Source organism: Zea mays, chromosome 8, assembly GCF_902167145.1.
Source record: "Zea mays cultivar B73 chromosome 8, Zm-B73-REFERENCE-NAM-5.0, whole genome shotgun sequence".
Lineage (NCBI taxonomy): Eukaryota > Viridiplantae > Streptophyta > Magnoliopsida > Poales > Poaceae > Zea > Zea mays.
This window is the reverse complement of record NC_050103.1, coordinates 158452754-158464370: the sequence shown is the minus strand read 5'-3', so window position 1 is coordinate 158464370 and position 11617 is coordinate 158452754.

Genomic DNA, 11617 nt, shown 5'->3' with positions numbered 1-11617 from the left:
TCACTAGAGGATTCATATTTAGTGGAGGATTTAGATTTAACCTTCTTTTTGCCGTCCTTTGCCATGAGACACTTGTGGCCGACGTTGGGGAAGAGAAGTCCCTTGGTGACGGCGATGTTGGCGGCGTCCTCGTCGTCGGAGGAGTCGCTTGAGCTCTTGTCGGAATCCCATTCCCGACAAACATGGGCATCGCCGCCCTTCTTCTTGTAGTACCTTTTCTTCTCCTTTCTTCTCCCCTTCTTGTCGTTGCCTCGGTCACTGTCACTAGATATAGGACATTTAGCAATAAAATGACCGGGCTTACCACATTTGTAGCAAACCTTCTTGGAGCGGGACTTGTAGTCTTTCCCCCTCCTTTGTTTGAGGATTTGGCGGAAGCTCTTGATGACGAGCGCCATCTCCTCATTGTCAAGCTTGGAGGCGTCTATTGGTTGTCGACTTGGTGTAGACTCCTCCTTCTTCTCCTCCGTTGCTTTGAATGCAACGGGTTGGGCTTTGGATGAGTCGCCAAGCTCGTTGATTTTCCTCGAGCCTTCTATCATGCACTCAAAACTTACAAAATGCCCGATAACTTCCTCGGGGGTCATTTTAGTATATCTAGGATTACCACGAATCAATTGAACTTGAGTGGGATTAAGAAAAATGAGAGATCTTAAAATAACATTTACCACTTCGTGATCGTCCCACTTCTTGCTCCCGAGGTTGCGCACTTGATTCACCAAAGTCTTGAGCCGGTTGTACATGTGTTGTGGCTCCTCCCCTTTGTGAAGCCGGAACCGACCGAGCTCCCCCTCGATTGTTTCCCGCTTGGTGATCTTGGTGAGCTCGTCTCCCTCGTGCGCGGTTTTGAGTACATCCCAAACCTCCTTGGCGTTCTTCAACCCTTGTACTTTGTTATATTCCTCTTTACTTAGTGAGGCGAGGAGTATTGTTGTGGCTTGTGAGTTGAAGTGCTCGATTTGGGCCGCCTCATCCTCATCATAGTTCTCATCCCCTACGGATGGTACCTGCGCACCAAACTCAACAACATCCCATATGCTTTTGTGGAGCGAGATTAGATGAAATCGCATTAAATCGCTCCACCTAGCGTAATCTTCACCATCAAAAGTTGGTGGTTTGCCTAATGGGACGGAAAGTAAAGGTGTATGTTTGGAAATGCGAGGGTAGCGTAGGGGGATCTTACTATACTTCTTGCGCTCTTGGCGCTTAGAAGTGACGGAGGGCGCATCGGAGTCGGAGGTCGATGTTGATGAAGTGTCGGTCTCGTAGTAGACCACCTTCCTCATCCTCTTGTGCTTGTCGCCTTTCCGATGCGGCTTGTGGGAAGAAGATTTTTCCTTCTTCACTTTGTGGTGAGAAGAGGAAGACTTTTTCTCCTTCCGTTTGGAGGAGTCCTTCTTCTTCTCCTTCCTCTTGGTGTGGGACTCTTCCGATGAAGTGCTCCCGTAACTTGTAGTGGGCTTTTCGCCGGTCTCCATCTCCTTCTTGGCGTGATCTCCCGACATCACTTCGAGCGGTTAGGCTCTAATGAAGCACCGGGCTCTGATACCAATTGATAGTCGCCTAGAGGGGGGGTGAATAGGGCGAAACTGAAATTTACAAATATAAACACAACTACAAGCCGGGTTAGCGTTAGAAATATAAACGAGTCCGCGAGAGAGGGCGCAAAACAAATCCCAAGCGAATAAGCAAGTGAGACACGGAGATTTGTTTTACCGAGGTTCGGTTCTTGCAAACCTACTCCCCGTTGAGGAGGCCACAAAGGCCGGGTCTCTTTCAACCCTTCCCTCTCTCAAACGGTCCCTTGGACCGAGTGAGCTTCTCTTCTCAAATCAAAGCTGGGAACAAAACTTCCCCGCAAGGGCCACCACACAATTGGTGCCTCTTGCCTTGATTACAATGGAGTTGTGATCTCAAGAACAAGTGAGAAAGAAAAGAAGCAATCCAAGCGCAAGAGCTCAAATGAACACGACAAATCACTCTCACTAGTCACTAGGGTTTTGTGTGGAATTGGAGAGGATTTGATCTCTTTAGTGTGTCTAGAATTGAATGCTAGAGCTCTTGTAGTAGTTGAGAAGTAGAAAACTTGGATGCAATGAATGGTGGGGTGGTTGGGGTATTTATAGCCCCAACCACCAAACTTGACCGTTGGCTGGAGGCGTCTGCTCGATGGCGCACCGGACAGTCCGGTGCACACCGGACAGTCCGGTGCCCCTGCCACGTCATCACTGCCGTTGGATTCTGACCGTTGGAGCTTCTGACTTCTGGGCCCTCCTGGGTGTCCGGTGCACACCGGACATGTACTGTTTGATGTCCGGTGCACCGGTATGGGCATGTCTGACGTCTGCGCGCGCTGTGCGCGCATTAAATGCACCGCAGGGAGCCGTTGGCGCCGAAAAGAGCCGTTGCTCCGCTGGCACACCGGACAGTCCGGTGCACACCGGACAGTCCGGTGAATTTTAGCGGAGCGGCTGCCACGCGAACCCGAGGCTGGCGAGTTCCGGAGACCGCGCTTCCTTGGAGCACCGGACATGTCCGGTGCACACCGGACAGTCCGGTGAATTATAGCGCGCCGGCTTCCGAGAATTCCCGAGAGTGAAGAGTTTAAGTCTGAGTCCCCTGGTGCACCGGACAGGTACTGTTCACTGTCCGGTGGCACACCGGACAGTCCGGTGCCCTAGACGAGGGTTGCCTTCGGTTGCCCTTTTGCTCCTTTGTTGAATCCAAAACTTGGTCTTTTTATTGGCTGAGTGTGAACCTTTTACACCTGTATAATCTATACACTTGGGCAAACTAGTTAGTCCAAAGATTTGTGTTGGGCAATTCAACCACCAAAATTATTTAGGAACTAGGTGTAAGCCTAATTCCCTTTCAGTGTCTAAGTCGAGCCATCTACAAAAGACATCGCAAGCAAAAGGGTAAGAACATAATTAATATGACCAGCAAGTAATGAATCATAAGTAAATCAAGGATTACAATAAAACACAATTTTCAGCAAGGTATAATATATAGTAGAACATAGGTTTGATCAGGATGACCAACTTTTGAAGGGATATCAAAGTCAAGGCAGAGACAGAGGTCTATAGTCCTTAGAACGACCATTCTACTCTAGGTTAGCGGTCCTACAGTCAGCACGGCTTTGATACCACTTATGTCACACCCGGTTTTAGAAGGCAAACCGAATGCGAACCATGTACGTGCCAGGATCAGTTATTCACGTACACAGCAGTTACATAACATGGACATCATCACACAGTGCTCAAAATAGTATTAAGAAGGGAAATAGTCGATTACATCATACGTCTGAGACGTCCATATAGTCCTTACAATAAATCAAAGTGCGGAAAAGAAACGTAGATAACCGCGGCCTTCACAGGCAGCCGACTGGGGGTTGCCGCTAACCCACGCCTAGAACTCGTCGTAGTCTTGGAACTCCTGGAAGTCTCCTTCCACAGCTTCATCTTCGCCTGAGCAGTGGTTGTAATGCTGACAACCTGGGGATGGGGGGGGGTTTGGTGTGTAGAGCAAGGGTGAGTACACATCAACATACTCAGCAAGTATCCTGTTTGGCTGTAGTGGACTAGCTGTATGTGGGGATAAGTCAAGCAGTTGCTTTTAGTTGGTCAGATTATTACTTACTAGTAGAAAGCCAAGTTTTAGCATTAACCCAAGTTATTAACCCGATGTACCCTTTCCAAATGGAAAGAATACCACTTACCAGCACCATAGTCATAACCAAAACCATCAATCTCATAACCACCTGTACCAAAGTATCTCTGATCAAGTACCACTAATCACTGGAGCTCCCTTGGCCGCTCATAACCGCGAGCACGGCTGATATATCAGTTTTCAAACACTCTGCAGAGGTTGTGCACTTTACCCACAAGCCGTGATTCCCATTCTGCCCGGAGAGAGCTACTCCCCATTGACCACTACCTAGGTGGCCTAGCAGGGCATCACTACGTAGCCTTTACAAAGATTCCCCGGGGCTGTAGCCACCCGTTAGGTTTCCTAAATGCACCGCACTCCTCCCCAAGGGGCGAACCCAAACTTGGCAGAGCGAGCCGCATACATCGAGCCCCATTGACGGCACGACGGCTAAGTGAACTACACCCCGGATCCTCTAATTATTCAGCTAAGGGCATCCCATTCCACCCTCATGGTTGCACTGTTTTCCCGGGCGGTCATCCATAGAACAGGTCCTTACGGAGAGGCACTCGAGAAACCGCTCGAGCCCCCTTGAAGACCACAAGTATAACATCATAATAAGAGAAGGGAAAACAGCGTATCATAGATAATCTCATCATGTTCATTGATTAGAGTTGAGCAATAGCATAAAGCTAACTAATAATAATCCAACCCATATAGGTAAACAAGGATATGGATAACAAAAGCTAGTCAATCCTTAGGCATAAATGTGTAAAGCAGGAGGTGAATTAAATAATGAATAGGACAGAGATAGGTCAAAGGACACTTGCCTCCACCAACCGACTGCTGCTCAGGGGCTTCTCCTGCGAGTTCCTCGGGCTCTTCGACCGGATCGTTCTCTATGCGAGCGCAAACATACATACATCCACATATTTAATACCAAAGAACAGTACACCATACAATAGAATGCAATAAGTAAACAGACGTTCCACGCGGGCTCGCGAGTACGGTTAAGAGAGAAAGAGGAAAAGACAGTCGAGAAACGATCACGTTACATGATTATAAATTAACCACTCGCTTAATGGAAGGAAATTTAATGTAGACACTATGTTTAGCGTAAAGTAAAGTCATGTTTCATGTCTAATTATTATAAGCAGGTGGAGATAAATAAAAGGATGGTCGTGCGGCGAGACGCGCGACAAAGCTCTCTAAAACAAATTAAGAAGTTAACGACTCGTCGCGCGACCGAGCACGCAACGAGACACTTCGCCTTTGTTATGAGGAGACGTTAAGCGTCACGCGACGATCCGTTTTAATTTCAGGTTGTTTAAGGTGTAACGCCGCGTGTGTATTCACGCGACGTTCCACTTTGGACTCAGTTTAGTCGACGTATGGTGTACGGTCGGGGCCCAAGTTCTCGGGCTGGTATGTTGACGCTGTCAACGGTTCGGCCGGAGCCGGGTTTGCGAGAGCAGCCCCCGAGCCTCCGCACAGGGCGAGAGGACGATCAGGGACAGACTCGGCTTTTTACATATGCCCCTGCGTCGCCTTTCCGCAAGGAGGAGGGGAGGAAAGCGCCATGTTACCCTCGATGGGTGCCGAACATGGTGTCTCCGGTGAGCTGCAAGCGGGTAATCCGAGTGGACGTCCGTGCCCCGTTCGTTAGGGGTCGGCTAGGGGCCCAGAGGCACGCCCAAAAGTACCTGCGGGTGATCTGCCGGACCCGGTCCCCTGGCGACGGGGTCAGAGGGCTCGATGCCTCCCTCTGATGGGATTCCGTTACAAGATCGCTCCCGCTGGTCTCGGAAATGTCCTAGGGTACCTCGGGAGCGCAGCCCGAGCCTTGGTTATGTATCGAACGTACCCCTGGTCATCCCTCGCTCGGCGTCTAAGGCGGCTGTGAACCCTTCGGGGGCCAGCCTTCGAACCCCTGATCAGTAATGGGCGCGGAGCCCGAGTAGCCTGAGGCGGTCGTGGAACCCTTCGGGGGGCCGGCCTTCGAACCTCTGACCAGTAGTGGGTGTAGGGCCCACACGATCTGAGGCGGCTGTTGAACCCCTCGGGGGGCCAGCCTTCGAACCTCTGATCAGTAGGGGGGCTCGGAGCCCGGTTCCTTCACGGGGAAGGATCCTTTTCGGGGTATCCCCCTTTCCCGGTCCCTGTTGCAAGAGATAGAGAAAGAGGAAAAAAGGAAAAGGATACGAAATCGAACGACGTGGCGTACCTTTTTTGGCGCGGTTATCACGGCGAAGGCGAAGCGTCGCCCGCTTCTCCTGCCAGAAGCGCCGCCTGTCCCGCCGCGGAGTTAATGCGACGGGGCGAGTGGTTGGCGGGGCGGTCGTCGCGCGTGCGCGAGCCGTTCGAGGAACGGATCACGGGCGCGTCGTCTTCACGCCGTGAGAGGGGGTTCTCTTGCTGCCCCCGGATGGGACGTGAGCTTGGCTGACGACGTGACCGCTGCTCCCGCCCGCCTGCCACCGTCATTACTGTCGGCCTGCTTTCGGCCGCATTGACCGTCGCGCCAGGCTGGCGCTGCTGGGCCGTGCGCTGGGTCGCCTCGAGTCGCGGTATTGGTTCCGCAACCGAAGAGGCGCGGTGATGGCGCAAGTGGCGGTGCAGTTGCTTGCATGCAGCATCCGGCGCGCCGGTTGCGTGACGCGTGGGCCTGGGCCTCCAGGCCGGGCGCGTTGGGAGTCGGAGAAGCGCGTCCACTTGGCGTGGTTGCATGCCGCCTGCATGGCTGCCCGCCTCTCTCGCCCGTTGGTCTGGGCCAAAGTAAAGGGTCACTTGTAACCGCTGGGCGGTTAAGTGCACCACGCGCGGCGGTTTGGCTTCTTCTGCTCCGAGCCGGTTTGCATGACATGCGGGACCCACCCCCCGCGCCGCAGGGGAGGGCCTTGGAACATGTTGGAGAAGACTCAGCCCGTGACGGTTGGGGGCGCAAGTAGGGAGAGTTGCCTTTAAAAGGAGGGCGACCCCTTTTGGAAGGCGACCATGTCTTCTCGCTCCCTTATGCATCGCGTCTCTCCACCTTCCAAGCCCCCGGATGGGGGATACCCGCCGTCTTTTCGCCTCATCGTTGGAGGAACACAACTCCGTGGGAGTTGGTACCTTTCAGCCATCGTTCGGCTTCAAGGATTTTCATCAGCCAGTCCGGCTGTACCCCCCCGCTGGCGGTCACCCAAGACGGTGACCACCAGTTCCTGGGTGGGGAGAAGCAAGCCGGGCTGCGATCTTGGTCCCACCCTCAGCTTCAAGGATGTTCATCATCCTCGCTGGGGTGGGGGCCGGGCTGAGCCGGTGCTCTACCTCCCGCGCGGGTTCGTGGGTCACCCTCTCCCGCGGCGTTCGAGGGAGAGGGCGCTCACTGGCCCTGCGGGCGGCCCAGACTTCGACAATGCGGGGCTGGTCGACGGCGGGCGTCGTCACCTCCAGCGTGTCAGGCTCGTCGGCTTGGCTTCCGGCGGCCCCTCCTGCCGGAGGGCGGCTGCCGCGCCGCGTGCACGGGAGGACCACCCAAGATGCCGCGCGCTGCTAGGGCGGCGTTCGTGTTCTGGGGTGGTCCTGCCTTTGCACCGGGATGGCGCCTCCACGCAGAGGCCGATGCCCCACTCGCCCGGGAGGATTTGAGTTGGGATCTGCCGGAGGGCTGATGGCCCCTGCCGTCGGTGCCGAGGCGGCGGCGGTTCGAGAAGTCCCCGTCGCCGACGGGATCACCGCCACCATCCGCGCTTCGGGCCTCCGGCTCTTTGTGCTTGTCCTCGCCCCTCGAGCGTCGGCGTGGGCGAGGGCAAGACTGCAGCGGCGCCCATCCTGAGGCCTGCGCTGCTGCAGTTCGGCCACCCAGAGCGGGGGTCGTTGTCGTCGTAGTCAGAGCGGGCGGCAGCGAGCCGCTCGTCAGTCTTCTGTTGCTCCGCAGGCCCTCCCCCATGGAGTGGGGTTGTTCGTACCTGCGGAGGGGGAACCGGAGTTCCGTTTGTAATGGCACTCTGAATGCTAGTGTTTTTGTTCATTATGGCTATCGAGGCCTGAACATGTATGTAATTTTGGCACGGAGCCGTGTTTTTTCCTCATTTTCGAGCACTAAGACTCGCCTGTTGATTATCTGAACCGCTTCACCAAGCATGAGTCGCCTCGTGTCAAGGTGACGAGTGAGGTATCCGTATCCCGGAGGCGTAGGAGTCCCTCGGCTCGGTCGGCCTTGTTGTCTGAGGCTCCTCTAGCTTAGTTAAAGGGACCCCTTGGTCGCTCTTCGACGAGCCGAGGCCAGGGGTAGCGATATCAGCATGAACAGAGGTGGAGTTGGCTCGAAAATGAAAACCTGGTTGGCCGGAGCCTGGCCGGGTTGTCCGTTAGCGGGACCGACGCCGGAGTTGACCAGCCGAGGCCTCGGGTCGGGCTGTCGCCCTTGGAAGATGGTCAGCCGAGGCCCCAGAGGTGACCGGCCGAGCCGCCTGCTCGGGCCGGATTCCCGGAGAAGACCCTGGCGGCGATGGCCTGGGCGTGGTGATGACGTCGTCCTTCGGAGTGGAGGTCTTCGGACCGCGTCGCCGTCCGAGGCTAGGTCGAACCTCGCCGAAGTTGTCGTTGATGCCGAGGGTGCTGCTGCCCCCTTCCAGCGTCAAGACCCGAGCCTGCAGGATCAGATTGTCTTGTAGCGCGTGCCTTCTACGGCCGCCGAGGCCAGAACACACACCCTTGCTGCGTTGTAAAGCTGCGTCTCTTTTCCTCTTGTTTCGAGTATCTGGACTTTTTTGTCGGTAACAGGGATGTTTGTGCGAGCGAGAGTTGCTTCTCGCGGAAGGTGATGAGTGAGGTATCCGTATCCCGGAGGCGTGGGAGTCCCTCGGCTCGGTCGGCCTTGCCGCTTACGCGTACTTTCACCCGTCCATGAGGCCCTGTCACCGACTCAGTCGAGAAGGCTCGAAGGATCGCTTCGGCAGAAGAGCTTCCGAACGTAAAGACTTGTTCGGTCCGCGGAATCACTTTATCCGAACGCGAGTTACTTATCGTAGAAGGTGATGAGTGAGGTATCCGTATCCCGGAGGCGTAGGAGTCCCTCGGCTCGGTCAGCCTTGGCTGCTTACGTGTACTCCGTCGTTTTCAGGATCCACTTTTCGAAGTAGTCAGAAGGCAAGAAAGACATTCTGGCAGAAGAGATCTTTTTTCGAGGAAAATTTCAACGCAGAGGGGGTTCCCCCCCCTTTTAGCCCCCGAGGGAGGGTCGGGCTTCGCCGAGGCGAGGCCGACCCTTCCTTGATGACTAAACTTTGCGTGGGTGCGAGGTATATGAACAACTTTGAAAACATCTTAAGGGTAGAAGCGACGTAGCTGTTGGATGTTCCAAGCGTTGCCGTAGACCTTGCCTTGACTGTTGGCCAGCTTGTACGTTCCGGGCTTCAGAACTTTGGCGATGACGAATGGCCCCTCCCAGGGGGGCGTGAGCTTGTGCCTCCCTCGGGCGTCTTGCCGCAGCCGAAGCACCAGGTCGCCCACCTGGAGGTCTCGGGGCCGGACCCCTCGGGCGTGGTAGCGTCGCAGGGACTGCTGGTACCGTGCCGAGTGTAGTAAGGCCTTGTCCCGAGCTTCTTCCAGCTGGTCCAGCGAGTCTTCTCGGCTAACTTGGTTGCTTTGATCGCTGTAGGCCCTCGTCCTCGGGGAGCCGTATTCCAGGTCAGTGGGCAAGACGGCCTCGGCCCCGTAGACCAGGAAGAACGGCGTGAAACCCGTGGCTCGGCGTTGTCCTCAGGCTCCAGACCACCGAGGGGAGTTCCTTCATCCATCATTTGCCGAGCTTGTTGAGGTCGTTGTAGATCCGAGGCTTGAGCCCTTGTAGAATCATGACGTTGGCACGCTCTACTTGCCCATTCGACATGGGATGAGCCACGGCGGCCCAGTCCACCCGGATGTGGTGATCCTCACAGAAGTCCAAGAATTTTCTGCCGGTGAACTGGGTACCGTTGTCGGTGATGATGGAGTTCGGGACCCCGAAGCAATGGATGATGTTGGTGAAGAACGCCACCGCCTGCTCGGACCTGATGCTGTTCAGAGGTCAGACCTCGATCCACTTGGAGAATTTGTCGATGGCGACCAGCAGGTGCGTGTAGCCCCCGGGCGCCTTCTGCAAGGGGCCGACGAGGTCCAGACCCCACACAGCAAAGGGCCAGGTGATGGGTATCGTCTGCAGAGCCTGAGCGGGCAGGTGGGTCTGCTTCGCATAGAATTGACACCCTTCGCAGGTGCGGACAATTCTAGTGGCGTCAGCCACCGCCGTTGGCCAGTAGAAGCCTTGCCGGAAAGCGTTCCCGACAAGGGCTCGAGGCGCTGCGTGATGGCCGCAAGCCCCCGGGTGTATCTCTTGCAGGAGTTCCTGACCTTTGGCGATGGAGATGCATCGCTGGAGGATGCCCGAGGGGCTGCGGTGGTAGAGCTCCTTCTCATCGCCCAGCAAGACGAACGACTTGGCGTGTCGCGCTACCCGCCGAGCCTCAGCTCGGTCGAGGGGTAGTTCTCCTTGGCGGAGATATTGCAGGTACGGGGTCTGCCAATTTCGATCAGGTGTGGCCCCGCTCCGCTCCTCCTCGACGTGCAGTGCCTCGCCCTCGGAGGCCGAGGGTACCTCGGGCTGAACCGAGGGTGCCTCGGGCCGAGCTGAGGGTGCCTCGGGCTGGACCGAAGTCGCCTCAGGCTCGGGCGAGTCATCGATCTTGACGGAGGGTTGATGCAGATCCCGGGAGAAGACGTCCGGGGGAACCGTTGTTCGCCCCGAGGCTATTTTCGCCAGCTCGTCCGCCGTCTCGTTGTAACGCCGAGCGATGTGGTTAAGCTCGAGCCCGTAGAACTTGTCTTCCAGGCGCCAAACCTCATCGCAGTAGGCCTCCATCTTCGGGTCGCGGCAGTGGGAGTTCTTCATGTCTTGGTCGATGACGAGCTGCGAGTCGCCACGGGCATCGAGGCGCCTGACCCCTAGCTCGATGGCGATCCGCAACCCGTTGACCAGAGCCTCGTACTCAGCCACATTGTTGGACGCCGGGAAATGGAGGCGTAGCACATAGCGTAGGTGTTTCCCGAGGGGCAAGATGAAGAGCAGGCCCGCGCCGGCTCCCGTCTTCATCAGCGACCCGTCGAAAAACATGGTCCAGAGCTCCGGTTGGATCGGAGCCGTCGGTAGCTGGTGTCGACCCATTCGGCTACGAAGTCCGCCAATACCTGGGACTTGATGGCCTTCCGAGGGGCGAACGAGATTGTCTCGCCCATGATTTCCACCGCCCACTTTGCAATCCTGCCCGAGGCCTCTCGGCACTGGATGATCTCCCCCAGGGGGAAGGATGACACCACAGTTACCGGATGAGATTCGAAGTAGTGTCGCAACTTCCGCCTCGTCAGGATCACTGCATACAGCAGCTTCTGAACTTGTGGGTAGCGGATCTTGGTCTCGGACAGTACCTCGCTGACGAAGTAAACTGGCCTCTGAACGGGCAATGCATGCCCCTCTTCTTGCCTCTCGACCACAATCGCAGCGCTAACCACCTGAGTGGTCGCGGCGACGTAGACCAAGAGGGCTTCTCCATCAGCTAGAGGCACCAAGATAGGCGCCTTTGTGAGGAGCGCCTTCAGGTTCCCGAGAGCTTCCTCGGCCTCAGGGGTCCAAGCGAAACACTCGGTCTTCCTTAAGAGGCGGTACAGGGGCAGACCTCTTTCGCCGAGGCGTGAGATGAAGCGGCTCAGGGCCGCAAGACATCCCATGACCCTCTGTACGCCTTTTAAGTCCTTGATGGGCCCCATGCTGGTGATGGCTGCGATCTTCTCCGGGTTGGCTTCGATGCCCCGCTCGGAGACGACGAACCCCAAGAGCATGCCCTGGGGCACCCCGAAGACACACTTCTCGGGATTGAGCTTGACGCCTTTTGCTTTGAGACATCGGAATGTCACTTCAAGGTCGGAGAGGAGGTCGGAAGCCTTCCTTGTC